Source organism: Otolemur garnettii, unplaced genomic scaffold (assembly GCF_000181295.1).
Source record: "Otolemur garnettii isolate 467f Iridium unplaced genomic scaffold, OtoGar3 scaffold00245, whole genome shotgun sequence".
Classification (NCBI taxonomy): Eukaryota; Metazoa; Chordata; class Mammalia; order Primates; family Galagidae; genus Otolemur; species Otolemur garnettii.
This window is the reverse complement of record NW_003852640.1, coordinates 1,384,777-1,399,602: the sequence shown is the minus strand read 5'-3', so window position 1 is coordinate 1,399,602 and position 14,826 is coordinate 1,384,777. Positions and strand designations below refer to the sequence as shown.

At 54.2% G+C, this 14,826-nt stretch overlaps 1 protein-coding gene across 1 annotated transcript in view; it reads right to left on the bottom strand.

Annotated features, from left to right (window-relative positions):
* Positions 1 to 14,826, bottom strand: part of ZC3H3 (zinc finger CCCH-type containing 3) — an 88,474-nt gene that overhangs the window by 38,869 nt on the left and 34,779 nt on the right. The gene's annotated exons all lie outside the window — the stretch shown is intronic.

Sequence of the window (14,826 nt, the reverse complement as noted above, 5' to 3'; positions counted from 1 at the left end):
CAGGTCCCCTCCACCTGCCCCACCTAGGACCACCCCCCTACCCCATCCCACCAGCCCAACTCCAGGGGTCTGAGTGGGGCCATAATTTATCCCTGCTCGCCTATGCTTTACGGCTTTCTTAATTCAGCTCCTGCTACTATTAATGTAGTTAATGCTGAGATTATATCTATTTTCTGGCGTCAGGCAGTGATTTATTCCAGCCATTTTTCCGGTGGAGGCCCCCACGCTGTTAAATCAAGCGCCTTGCCAATTAAGTGCTGACTTGGGAAGTGGACGCAATCTTAACAGACATCCAACCACAAATTAAACTGGGCTCTGGGCTCTGGGGAATGGGTGGGACAGCCCAGAAACCTTGCTGACTGGAGGAAAATCAGGGGAACCACAGGCCCTAAGGGGCTCAGGAGGACCTGACCCTACCCCACTAGCTGGGGTCCCCAGGCCTGTCCTGGACACAGGTCTCTGGAATTGCAGTCTCACCTGAAGTTCAGGTCAGACCTTTCACACTAAGCACCCTCAGATATCCCATGTTCACTAACCCACTCCCTGGCATTGGTGTGCAAGGTTGGGACCCTCTGACAGCCTGAGCAGGGGTCCGGGGGGCCAGTACAAAAAGGGCACTCACGTGCCGCCTTTGAGGACCTCACAGTAGTACAATGACAGAGGGAAGGCTGAGGGCAGGATGGGGAGGGACATCCTAGGCTGCTCCTGCAGCCCATGGGAGCCTCACTCTGCCCAGTACCAATCACAGGGGTCACTGGGCCCAGTCCAGAGAACCTGCTGGACATCCTCCCAACTAAGACAAGATGGAGCTGGGGTGAGCCCACCTGCTGCGCCCCGAGTGAGCATGTGGGGCCCCTGGCTGCATCCCATTATGTTCCCAGGCCCCCAGGGCAAGGCCACCAGCCCCTCCGCCAGGTGCCCAGGCTAACCCCGGAGGTGAGGCAGGTTTAGGGGTAAGATCTGGCTGAAGGGTTGATCTATTCAAAGAATTAAGCATGATATTGATTATTTGAGTGACACTTTACTACCACCTCTAAAACCAAGGTAAAAGTGGTATTTAAAACGATATTTAATTGTGTAAGGTGCTCAGATAGCACAGAGTGACAAGGACGCCTTATTTCCTTCTGTCAGAGGTGGTATTTTCAGCTCTTTGCTTCTTTCCAGGAATAGCTACACCTGCCCTGCCTCTCACAGAGCCTGAGGGACCAACTGAGACACACGTGTGACACACGAGTGTCCCCACGCTGGCTGTGGGGGCCAGGGCTCACCCCAGGCTGAAGCAGTTTCCTGTGGATTTTACAGCAGGAGCAAGACTGACCAACTTCGGTGTCTCCCTCCCCAGCGGTCCCTGGGCAAACTGAGGGAGGTCTCTCTATATCTGTCACCAAACACTCTGTAAGCTGAACTCCACAGTGCTACTATTGGCCCATAGGAGGCCACACTATGGCCTGGGGTCCTGCTGTGGCCATAGGAATGTCTTACCAGGGTTTCCTGTGTCCTGTCCTCCAAGGGCTTGCCCACAGCAAGGATGGGAACAACAGTCCACAGGCAGGCCTGGGCGAGATCCCTGAAGGACACCAGGTAGGAGCTCAGCTGCACACAAGCCAGCCTGAGAGGGCAAAGATGCTCCCTCAGTCCCAGGGGTCAAGGCTCAGTACATTATCCAAGGGCTCAGGAGTGGCACAGCCACTACCAGTCCCTCAAGGGCCAGCCCTGAGTTGGAGTGATACAAATAACACCCTGGGGACAAAAAGGACCCCTTCTTCCTATTCCTATTCCTCAGCCATGCCCCTCACCCAGCAGGGCTGTCCATGTGGTGGCCAGAGCTGGCCCACCAGGATAGGGGGAGACAGAAGGCTATGCTGGGCTGCAGGGCTGCAGGGTTGCTTCCAGAGGGCAGAACATGTGGCAGAGCCCAAGGGTGGGAGGAAGAACATGCCAGGGTCTCAGTTGCTCCACTGCCTGCCACCTCCAGGTACTTTGTCACCACCCTGTCCATGACAATACTGCACTTGGGACACAGCCCAGGGCCAGCCCAGCAAGAAGCAGCTGCCAACCTGAGCTGGAACACAGGGGCCTTGGGCCTGTTCCTCTCTTTGTCCCATAAGGGCCTTGGTGTCACCCCTGTCCAGGGTCCTTCACGTGCCCACAGCCCTGTTACCCTACATGAGGTCCTATCTCAAGTCCTGGCCACTGAGCTTTCTGACCCACACCAGCAGCCTCCACAGTCCACAGAGGAAAAGTAAGAGAAGCTGACTATCACAGGTGCATGTGTGTGCTCCTGCAGAGGAGAAACCTGTTAGTCATACAGCACTCTGTGCCCCTCCAGACACCTGTGTGCCCCATGAAGGTTGGAAGGGCTGAGCAGAGGGTGCAGTTCAGATTCTGCCCAGCCTGGGAGCACAGGATCACCATGCAGGCCTCCGGGGGCTCTGGGAGTGCTGGGTGTGCTGGGCCTGACCCTCTCCAGTGCTGACCATAGGGCTACCAGGAGTTGCCCACCCAGGCAGAGACAGGGACTGAGCAATGCACTTAATGGACTTAAAGGTCTGGCTCCTGTGGGGCCTACACCAGAGGGCCTGGGGGCTTCAATGTGCACCCACACCCATGCGGGCATTTGACAGTGCATGCTTCCTGCTGGGGGTCCCTCCTCATCCCACATCCCAGCCAGCTCTGCCACACCTGTCAGCAAGGGCGAGGCTCTAAAATCCCCAGGAAAAAGTCCCTCTCTCTTCCTCTGGACAAAGTTCCAGGGAATCAGAGCCATCCCTCTGCTGATGTCTGGCCCTCCAACTGATGTTGGGGCAGAGGGGCTCTCCTCCCTCGGAACCACCAAGCTGGGCGGTGGGAGGGCCAGGCCCTGCCCACAGCCTGTGAGGAAGATGCCGCTCAGCTCTGCTGTCATGGGCACTGCAGAGGAGCGAGCTGAAAGGCCTGCCTGCCTCAGACAGACAGAAATAAATAAATAACTACGGCACGCTTTGAAACGACTTCCAAATTAAGAGTTGCATCCGTGCTGTCAAGCCCCTGCTAGCAGGTTCTGTGGCACCTTCCGTGCAAAAACGTATCTCAGCCCATTTATTAGAGTGATGAAGGCAAAGGGATCTAAAAACTGCACTCCTTCCTTAATGAGCAGCCGAAGGGATCGGTAAGCATAATTTCAGAGGCCAGTAATATTTTATATAATCGCCGAGTGGTTTAAATTGAAAACCCCCAACTGAATCAATATTTACTGCATTGAAACGAAATGAATAGTAATAAGTCACTAAGCTCCCTGTCCTGTTTCATAAAATAAAAAATTATAAAAATGAGCACAGGCGCTGGGAGGCCATCACATTAACTTTTACAGCACTTGGGGAGCCGTAACCGCCTGTTCTCATAAAATAAAATTCTAAAAAACCTGCCGTAGGAGACCTGCCTCAGCACCGTGTGGGAAGCTCAGGGGGGCAGCAAGGGCGGAAGCCCTGGGAGTCAGCCCAACAAGGGCCAAGACCGTTCCCACCCGAGCACTGGCCACCTGCAGCCGCCATCCACACCACCCTTGGACTTCTTACTTTGACATCTTCACCTGTTTTCCCAAATTCCAGAGCATCAGCTGGAGATGAGGAGCCTGGTAGTGCAGGTGGTGGCCCTGCATCTCTGACCTGCTTTCGGCCCCAGGTGGGAGAGGGAAACATGTGCCGAGGCAGAGAGCAGGGACTCCAGGCCCACACAAGGCCTAAAATGGCCAGCACCAGACAGCAGTAATGCCAGGAGAGACCAGAACCCAAGGAGAGTCAGGTGAAGAGGAAGTGGCAGCCCAAGATGACACTGCACACAGAGGCCCAGGGCAATGGGCATGGCTGGGGTATTGCCACAGGGACACAAGCACACATAGAGCCAGAAACCCCACCTACCACCAGGTCTGAGCCCTCATTCCAACAGGGGAGGCTGACTCTGCACAGAGCCAGAAACATGAGGCACATGCCTGCAGCTCAAGAATAAAAAGGCAGGGTGGCGCTTGTGGCTCAAAGGAGTAAGGTACTGGTCCTATATGCCGGAGGTGCCGGGTTCAAACCCAGTCCCAGTCAAAAACTACAAAAAAAAAAAAAGAATAAAAAGGCAGTGTAACAAATGGGCAAAGCACAAGAGGAAGCTCAAGTTCAAATTGGGGGAACGGAGGCAGGTGGGCTCTCCCCTAACACGCACAGTGTAGGGTACATGGCACACTTCCTGGGTGAGGGGCACAACTACAACAAGAACTTTATCTAACAAACGCAAACACTGTAACCTAATCACTTCACCCTCACATCAACCTGAAAAAATAAAAAAAAAAATGGGCAAAAGACTGGAACATTCTTTCACAAAGGAAAACAACAAATGGGTTTAAACTGGCCCATAAGAGTTCATCATTGGTCTTCAGGGAAATGCAAATTGAAACCACAGAAAGATGCTACACACGGCAGGAAGGTGAAAATTAAAAAGACAACACTGGGCAGTGCCTGTGGCTCAGTGAGTAGGGCACTGGCTCCATGTACTGAGGGTGGTGGGTTCAAACCCAGCCCCAGCCAAACTGCAACAACAACAACAAAAATATCTGGGCATTGTGGCAGGCGCCTATAGTCCCAGCTACTTGGGAAGCTGAGGCAAGAGAATCGCCTAAGCCCAGGAGCTGGAGGTTGCTGTGAGCCGAGTGATTCCACAGCACTCTACCAAGGGCAATAAAGTGAAGCTGTCTCTACAAAAAAAAAAAAAAAGAAGACAACACCAACTAGGATGGGCAGAGGAAGGTTCCTGTCACCTGGGAGAGGTTTGGTGGCTTTGTGTAAAGTTAAACATGACTCTTCCCCACTACTCAGCAACTCCACTCTGAGGGAAAAGAAAAACATAGCCTACATGAAGAGTCATACAAGAATACTTAGCAGCCTTTACTCATAACTACCCTGAACCAGAAACACCTCACCTGCCCATCAAAAGGAGAAGCAATAACTCAGGTGTGGAGCAGACCAGGGAGCACAGTGGGGCCAAGGCTGGGGCGGGGCCCCCAGCAATGTGGTGAGAGGCAGTCTCCATGCTGAGCAGGAAGGACTGAGAACAGAACATTTGACTCCGTTTAGATGTTCCAGAACAAGCAAGCTCATTTTCAGTGAAAATATCAGAACAGTGGCCACCTCAGAGCTGGACACCTGGCCTGAAGGGGCATTTGAGAATGTACCAGGGTGTGGAGATGGTCCCTTTCTTCACAGAGGAGTCTGTGACATAGACTCATGCTTTTGTTAAAATCCACAGACTGGTACACTCTGATTCACACATATCACCATATGTAAGTTTTACCTAACAAATCTATGAGCGACGTGGCACTCAAGCTCAGCTTGCTTTGCGCATGTGAAGGCTGATAGTGTTAGGCCACAAGGCAGTAAGGAGGTCCTAAAACAAAGAAAACATTATACCCGCATATCAGACTCTTGCACCTGGAGGCAACACCCTACCCTCTCTCTACTCCCTCATACCCGCGCTAAAAATAACCGTCGCAAAAAAATCCCCAGAGCAAAACTGCCCAGCAACCCTGCAAGTTATAAATTCCCCAATCACCAAACGCCCCCTCACCCCCCCTGCATGTAGTTTTTCGCCTTAAAAGCAGCCTGTAACAGCCTCAGGGGGTTCCTTCCCCTTGTGGCTGAGGAACCCTGACGCGCCAGCAATAAACCTGCCTCTTGCTTTTTGCATCGATTCGTGATTGTGAGTGGTCTTTGGGTAGGCAACCCCCGGGGTGGGCACAACAATAGGACTGCACTCAGACTGTGTTCTAGGCTTGAGCCCACGAGCAAAGAGGCCAAGGGTGATGGGCCAGGTGTCTGCTGCATTGACAAGAATCACAAACACCAGGCAGGGGAGGTAGAGTGAACTACCGTGCTGGCATGGGGCTGATGCTGTCAGTGCACGTGTGTGTGGGTACAGACTCAGTGCATGTGAGCAGACACAGTGGATGTGAGCAGATGCAGCACACATGAGTGTGAGCAGACAACAGTGGGTGTATGAAATGATATAGTGAGTGTGAGCAGATAGTGTGCATGTGAGCAGTGAGTGTGAGCAGGTGGTGTGTGTGAGCAGACAAAGCATGTGAGTAGGCAATGTGAGCAGGTGCAGCATGTGAATGTGAGCAGGTGGTAAGTGTGAGCAGACACAGCAGGTACAGCACATGTGTGGGCAGATGCAGCATGTGAGTGTGAGCAGACACACAGCTCCCTCGTCCAGATCAGCTCCCTCATCCTGGGAGGGCCAGAAGCAGGGACACACACGTAGGCCCTAAGGCTGGGAACTCAGCACTACTGATGCTCAGGGCCATACGAGCCCTGGGGTGTCCTGTGCACTGCTAGGACAGGCAGAGAGCCAATGCACGAGGAGTGAGGGTTGTACAAAGAAGAGGCTGACCCCAGAGTTGCTCGCACTCACACTCTGTCTGCTCACTCACATGCTGTGTCTGCTTACACTCACTGCATGTGCTCACACGTGTGCACAGTGCCTGCTGACATGCACAGCATGTGTTTACACACTGCTCATACACACTGCATTTGCTCACACATGCGCACGGCATCTGCTCACATTCACTGTGTCGGCTCATATCCACTATATCTGCTCACAATTACATACTATTTCTGCTCACGCACACTACATCTGCTCACACTCATAGATTGTCCTCTCACACACATCCTGAGTCTGCTCACACATGCATTGTCTGTTCACACATACTGCTTACACGTGTACTGTGTCTGCTCACATGCAGTTTGCTCACATGTACACTGTTCACACTTTTGCTGCACACTATGCCTACGCACACGTGTACACTCCTCACATGCACACTGTGTCTGCTCACACACACTACTCACACGTGTACACTCCTCACATGCACTGTGTCTGCTCACACACACACTGCACTCACATGCACATTGTGTCTGCTCACACGCACATTATGCCTACTCACACTCACATGCACACTCCTCAACCATGCACTATGTCTGCTCACAATCACACACCCTGCATCTAAAGCACCCCATTGTGTAGAAAGTGAGAAAAGTGCCCAGGAAATCAGGAGCTCCGTGTTGAAAGAACCCAGGCCAGAGCTGGGTGCGGTGGCTCACGCCTGTGATCCCAGCACTCTGGGAGGCAGAGTTGGGAGGATTGCTTTAAGCCCAGGAGTTCAAGACCAGCCTGGGGTACTTAGCAAAAACTCATCTCACAAAAAGTGCTTTTTTAACTAGTTGGGCGTGGTGGCACAAACTTCTAGTCCTAGCAACTTGGGAGCATGAGGCAAGAGGATCACTTGAGCCCAGGAGTTCAAGGCTTCAGTGAGCTGTGATGACACCACTGCACTCAAGCTTGGGCAGCAGAGCAAGACCCTGTCTGGAAAAAAAGAAAAAAAAGGTACCCAGACCAGCCTGAAGGGGTTTCACCAACCAAGGCTGGGACCACCTGAGACCCAAAATGAAGTAACAGCAATAATAGATGCCATTCTATCAATGGCATGAGAATGGACTGAGAATCATGAGTCCATATTGTTTCAAGTAAATAAGCAAACACACCGGGCAGGAAGGGTCAGAGAGAACAATGCTTACCAGAGGGCCACTGCCAATGAGCAAGAAAAGCAGGGCTGGAAACTGCTGCAGGTTCTAGGACAAGTGGGGGAAACTTCCATAGGAAACAGTGTGCCAATCCAGCCCTCCCCCAACTCTGCAGGTGCTTGGAGTGTCCTGGCCCACAGGGCAGGCCGCAATCTGAAACTTGACCCCAGGAGGCTTGAGACCAGCCCCGGGAAGAGCACTGTGCCAAACCCAAGCCTTGGCCCTCCAGATGCATCGGCATCATGAGGCCAGAACCAGCCCTGAAGAGCCCAGAGTGCTATGGGCACAGGGAAGCTCCTGGCTCCACTCAGAAGCTGTCTGGAAACAGAATTGAACAGCTGACGGACAGACTGTGAACAGCAGGTGAGCTCAGGCAAGGAGTTCTGCCTGCAGTCTGTGCAATTCTTCTCTAAGGACAAAGCATACCAAAATAAAAAGTTATCCAAAAAACAGCCAAGGAACTCATTAGCAGGGGGAACAGGAGTGAACCCAGGCAACTGTGTGGGTGCAGGAACAGGCAGGACAGGAGAGTCAGCACCAGGCCCATCCTGCAGCCTAGCTAAGCTGGTCCCTGCCCCCATTGTGGTGACACTAATCGAGGAGGGGGCAGCCTGTGGTCACTTGGGCCACTAGTCACAGGGAAGGCAGCTTTGGGCCAGTGCTTCCTGCCTCTACCCAGCTGTTGTGCTCTTTCAGACCTCCCTGGGCTCGGGCTGGGCAGAGCACAGAGACCATGCTATGGTCAGCACCATCCTGGGCAGCCAGTAGCCGGGCCGAGCCTGAGCCCAGAAGTTTTACCTACTGGCCAGCCCCTCAGCAGGAGCTCGACCAGAGCCATCACTGCCAGGTCCAGGCCTGCTCAGCAGGCTCCCAGGTCTCATACTTATTACCCAAGGCCAGCCATGGGATGGGAGGCTACTCAGGGCCAGCCTCATACTTGGGAACAGCCACGATCCCCCCACCCCAAGGTTCCTAGAAAGTGGCACGGCCTGGGAAGTCCTTTCCCTCTTGCTGGTGGGCATTACACACATGAAGCCTGGGCAGTCACACAAAGGCACATCTGACAAGAGCCTCTGAGCCCCTCAGCCCAGAGAGGGAAGCCCGACTCAAGACAGATAGGCACCGCGGGCCCTACAGAGTGCTCAGAGCAGAATGTCAGAAAGCTCAAGGGGCGACCTGGGCCAGCACCCCAGAATCTCTCCCAAAACCAAACTCAGAAGTGACAATCCCAATCCCATTTACTCCTATGCACTCTCACAGGCATTCAGAGCTGCTCCTGGCCTCAGGGCTTCTTCAGGTCATTTGTAAGAGCTGCTCAAAGTGTGCTATCCTTGGGCAGTAAGGACACTAACTGGCTGCCCCCCATCAGGGCTTTGAAGCCAAAGAGGGCCTGGTTCCCGCAAACAAAGGGGCTGCAGTCCTTGCTCCCTCTGGACTTGAAGCAGAGGCCCCAAGCTCCAAGCCCCTCTCAAGAGGGAAGGCAGGAAGCAGGTAGGCTTGGGGATGTGCCTTGGAGTTGCAGTGCTGTCAGCCTGCTCCTCCCCGGGCACAGCCCTGTCCTGATGCTCCCCCTCCCCACTTGCCGCCTTCATCCTCTCAGCAGATGCTCCAGACCCATGGCAAGGCCCTGAACAGTGTCCCCCATGGCCCTCCCTGCTGGGCAGGTCTCGCTGCATCCCAGCACAGCCAGCTACCCAACTCTGGGCTTCCCTGCCTGCTTCCTGACACTGGAGAGCACTGTGGGCCAGACTTCTGTCCAGACTCTCAACATCTGACCCTGACCCTGAACACCAAAGCCCTCTTAGTGTCTGTGTCTATACCCTGCCAGCCTGTAACTGGGCCCCGAGCCCAGGCCAAGCTGAGCAGGACCATGCACACCATCGGGATGGGGCTGGGCTTTTCAATAGCCTCCACCGGGGGCAGAACAAGGCCTAAGATTTAGTCCGTTTTCTGTTGCTGTAACAAGGGACTGAGTAATTCATTAAGAAAAGCAGTTTATTCAGGTCACAGTTCTGGAGTCTGTAGCACAAGGACAAGCAAAACAGGAAGAGGAAATCGGGCCAAAGTTATCCTCTGATCAGGAGCCCAAAACACAGCAGCAGTCCGGTCATGAGGACAGCCCTCTCAACCTGGTCACCTCTTAAAGGCCCCACCAACACCAATACACAGAAGCTGAACTTTGATGCATGCTTCAGAAGGGAAACTCACACCACTGCACCAGGGTGTGGCCACCATGGAGACAACATGGGTTTTAGTGGAGGATTTGTCCCAAGTTCCTTTCACCACTTCACCCTTTGGGACATGCAGGAGTATGTGGGAACCCCAGCCCCAGCTAGCCCAAGCAGGATGTACCCTGCTACAGACTGAATGTTTGTGGGCAGTGTAACCCCCAACAGGGCAGTGCCAGGAGGGGGTTCTGCGGAAGGTGGCCAGGGATTAGTGCCCTGATGAGAGGAGGCACCAGCACCTCCCCCCATCTGTACCTGCCATGTGAAGACACAGTGAGAAGACAGGGAATCTGCAGGCACCTGGTCTCAAACTTCATCCTGCAGAATTGTGAGAAATAAGCGCCCTGTCCATGGCATTCTGCCCCAGCACTCTTTAGCCCTGAGTGCAGGCACGAGGCAGAGCAGAGTGCATGGGCACACTGGCTCATTAAGAAGACACTCCTCGAGGGAGCGCATGGGGATCGTGGCCACCCCGTGGGGATGCCTCCCTCCTCCCCCAGCTGATTCTTCTTTAATGAGACGTCACTGTGGAGAAGATTTCAGAGCCATTGAAAATCTTGGCCTAAACCTTGTCAAAATTGCACAGAGATAACTTAAGATTTACTGCACACACACAAAATAAAATAAAATAAAATAAGGCAGCCCAGCAAGAGGCAGCCCTGTGACAGGACCATTTGTAGTCGGGATGGAAAAGCCTCTGACTTGTCTGTTTAAGCACAGCGGCTTCTGTTTATTTCGCATTTTCATGTCAAATGAATTTGAAAAGAGGAAAAAAGTGACAGGCAGTTTAGGGATATAAGTCACATTTCAGCTTCAGTTCAGATTAATGAACTTGCTGGAAGGCGGCGGGGCAGAGGCAAATCCACAAATCTTAGAATAAAAAAATTAAATTCTTCCTCAGCATGAGGCTCAGCCATCAGAGGCCACTTCCTCAGACCCTCTGCTGATCTGCTGCCCCTGCCCCCCAGAACCCTGGGCTGGTGGGGATGCCCTGTGAGCCCTGGGCTGGCCAGGGTATACTCTTAGGGCCCACCCTGGCAGGAGCCCCATGCAATGGAGCCCAGGGACCCTGGCCTAAGCAGCTGCCTGGTCCTATCTGCCACCCCAGGCACAAGAGGGGCAGAGCAGTCCGATCCCACACCATAGCCCCCAGGGCTAGACAGTACACAGCCAGCATGGCTCCCGCCAGCAGCTGCCCCTACATCCATGCAGCCCCATGGCCAGATGTCCGTAGGTCAGAGCAATGTGTCCACTGACCAGCTGTCCAGAGACAGCATCGTGTATCCTATCCTTTGAGGGCAAGAGTCCTTCCTGTCCTGCCTGCTACCCACAGTGCTGCCCCCTCTCCCAGAAAGGGGTTGCTGCCCTTCCACCCTTCACATTTGGCCAGGACAGCAGGCAGCCTCATCCAGCTTGTGCCCTCAATGCCCATACACGTCCTCAAGAGATCCTGGCTGGTACCCAAAAAACCCAAGAGCTGCTGCTCAGAGGCTTTAGCCTTCTGTCTGGGCAAGGACAGGCGCCGACCAGCTGACAGCCTGCAGCCACTGGCTTACTTCCAGCAGACTCTCTCTACCCCATCCCTCTATATCCAGGCCCAGAGAGAGTCAGTGACAGGTAGGAGATGTTGAATCTCTAAGAATGAGGCCATCAATATAGCCCCAACGCCTTTCAGCTTCCCCAAATGGGCTGAACTTGACCACTCAATAGAGGGTAAGTTTCCACTTAAACCAGGAAAAAGTCACAAGCAAAGCGAGCAAAGTCGCTGCCTGGGGCAGAAGTGTGTCTCAGGGACAATGGTAGTAGCAGTAGCTACACTGTGGCCATCTTAGGCCATGGTGCTGCCTGTGGGCTGCTGGGAAGGGGTTCTGGAGTAAGTTTCTGAAGCTTCCCATAAAGGGGAATGGGGCTAATCATGCTATACTCTCCCTTCTCCCCAGAACAGATGTCAGTGCCAACAGGTCAGGGCACCAGGGACCTCTGACCTCCATAGTAGAGCAGTAAGGAGCTGAAGAGGGATCCTAGGGGCTGTGAACAGTTGACAGGACCACTTCCCAGGCCCTCCAGACTGTGAGGGCAGCCATACCTGATACCACCCTAAGCATGTAGCATTGAATGGGCAGAGGAGGCTTCACCCAGCTCAGGGAGACAGGTGGCAGATGCTTGTGAGCCACTGGCAGGAGAGGGACAGCATCTGAGCATGTACAAGGGAAGATGGGAAGGGGCTGTAGAAGAAGGCTCTCCCAGAGGCCCTGCCCGGGTCTCAGGTGCCAGTCTGGTCGCTGTTTCCCATCCCCGCCCATTCCTCTCAGCTTGGGGCTGGCAGGGCCCAGCACTCCTCATCTTTTCAACTGCAGGCCCCTTGAGGTGCAGTCCTATCCTGAGCCCCCCAGATTTGGGCCTGGAGACTCTGCCTACACCCTCTGTACCAGGCACCTGGCTCTTAGGTACAGCTGTTCAGAGCTCATCCTTGAACGCACCACGCTCAGGACGCTCCAGGAAGCAGCCAGTGTAGAGTTGGGCAGGGGACCGCCCACCCAGACCCCCAGGGCCTCCCTGCTCACTGTCCCTCTCAGGCCTCTGCCCACAGCTCCCTCTGTGGGCAGATCCCCTTTCTCAGCTCCTATCCCAGCAGCTGTTTGCTTCTGCCCCTCCCCATGAGGTGAGGCTTCGCCTAGAACAGGCCCAGCACCACCCTGGGAAGGACCTGACTCCACTGCAAGGACAGACCAAGAAGCCAAGGCTCTGGTGGGAAGAGCCCTGCCAGGGTCACTGGCCTGCTGGGGATACCCCAGAACTGAAACACCCCCCACAACTTCCTCTCTGGGGTGATCAAATCTCCAATCACAGTTAGGTAGCTACAAAGGATGGACAAGGGCAACTTACACTAGTGTTGGCACTCAGCTGCTGGGTTGCCCTGTGTCACATCCTGTCAGCCCCCACCTCTTGCCCACTGAGGCATCCAGGATCACTGGGGCCCGCCTGCCAGTCCCTTCTGGGGCATCCTCCCTCTCAGACAGGGAATAGAGCTAGGGACTGAAGGAGAGGCCAACTGCCTAACAAGACAGCCTGTGTAACCCCTCCCTCTGCCTAGGGAGCACTGGGGAGCCTAAGGGCCAGCCTGCAGCTGAGGTGGGCCTGCCAGCCACATGCAGGCACCCCTGGCTCTGATGGAGCCTTGCAGGCAGGCGCCTAGGCAGGCACCAGGTTAGATGCAGGCCTCTTAGACTGGCCTTTTCTGCTGCCTCAACAAGCCTGAGTCCAGCCTATACAGCCAACAGCAGGCAGGCAGCTGGCTGGCTGCCATTCTGCTGAGAAGGCAGCCGTGTCAGGGCACGGGTGACCTTGGGCAAGGGAGACTCATCTGCTGGCAGCCACTCATCCCAGGGCCTCCTAAGTCCAGTGCCCCTTGGCTCAGCACCCACCCCCTCCCACACTCTCTCCCCAACCTCTCATCCCCAAGTTTAGGGGTAAGGTCCCCAAGGGTCCTAGATGCCTAGCAAGGGGTAGAACAGGATCAGGCTGAGGTGGCCAGGGAAACAGAAAGGCCCCTCATACCCTCCTTGGTTACCACATCCATCCTGGGGTAGGCTTGGCCTCTGTGTTCAGGGAGGGTGTCCAGGCCTGGGGCCATGACCACAAACAAAGCCAGGACCCTCAGTGGTGGCCAAATTACAGCTCCTATTAATATAGGATGGGAACAGTCAAGGGACAATGCCCTCCCCTCTTGCTGTCCATCTATGCTTGTGGTCTGATCCCCATGCCAGGGTTGCCCCCTGCAAGGTGGGGGCCCGGGCTCCACCCTTGAAGGGCAGGGAGTATGGTGAAAACAGCTTGGCCAACTCGGCTGTGTTCAGCCACTTGGTATTGACAAGACACCACTGCATATACTGGTTGAAAGTGTAAGATGGCTGCTTCCCAGGAAGCCATCTCCAGATGTCCTCGCTCAGGGCCTGAATATCCCTGCTTCTTTACAGTGACTCACTCCGAGACCTTTTTCAGCCCAGCCATGGTACTCAACCCAGCTGTACCCACACCTGGAGCCTCCTTGGCCCTCAGAAGCCAAAGAGAGAGGCCCCGCTGGGCTCAGCCACACCCCAAGGAGGGGGGGCCTGACGCTGGGGAAGCGCCTACCCAGGCGGGGAGCAAGGCGGAGAATCAATAAATCTGAGTCTCGTTCATGATGATCTGGGGCTCTTATTAAGTAAATTAATTTAAGTTAATTTAGCTCGATCACGACTCCCAACCATAGTGATTTAGTGAGGGGGAAATTGCATTAGGAAAGGCCATGCTCACCAGATAGAGGAACGGAAGAAAATTAGATCCACTTAGCACTGTGAATTAATATGGAAATAGCAGGTATAAATTTAACCTTATCGAGAGAATAAAAATTATCTTCATAAATTTGTAGAAATAGCCCCCAAGCTGCTTATAAATCTATTTAAAACAAAAATATTACAAAAAGTGAAGTAAAATTAATTTAAAATATACTTCCAGCTATTGCTCCTGGTAAAGTCGACAGCAGAGCTGCGCTCAGTGCAGCCTAGTGGTGAGAGAAAAGGCAGCCACCTCAGACAGCCACAGGCCCCAGAGTCAGAGATCCCCTGGGGTTAGCCCGGGGCTTGGAAACTTCTGGGCAGCAACAAGGACCCGCTGAGCAACCACTGTCCAGATGGTGGTAGGCCCTCAACCTCGGCTGCTCTGCCTGCAGCCCTGACCCAGCCTCTGACCCCCACTACCCCCAGGTAGAGGGTGGGCAGGAGACAAAGGGAGGGGTCTGTCAATGGCTGCCCTCCATTCACCTGCCATCCCAGCCTAGGGACACCTCCACCTCAGCAAATGAAGGACCATGCCCCTCATAGCTCTGACCTCCTAAGGTCAGAGGCTGAGCAACCCAGACTCAGCAGGCACCAAGGCCCAGAGAAGGCCTCCAGGAAGGCAGGTGCAGGCTGTTCCTCCCCATGGGGCTGCCCCCACTCCACCTGCTTAGACACAGCAGG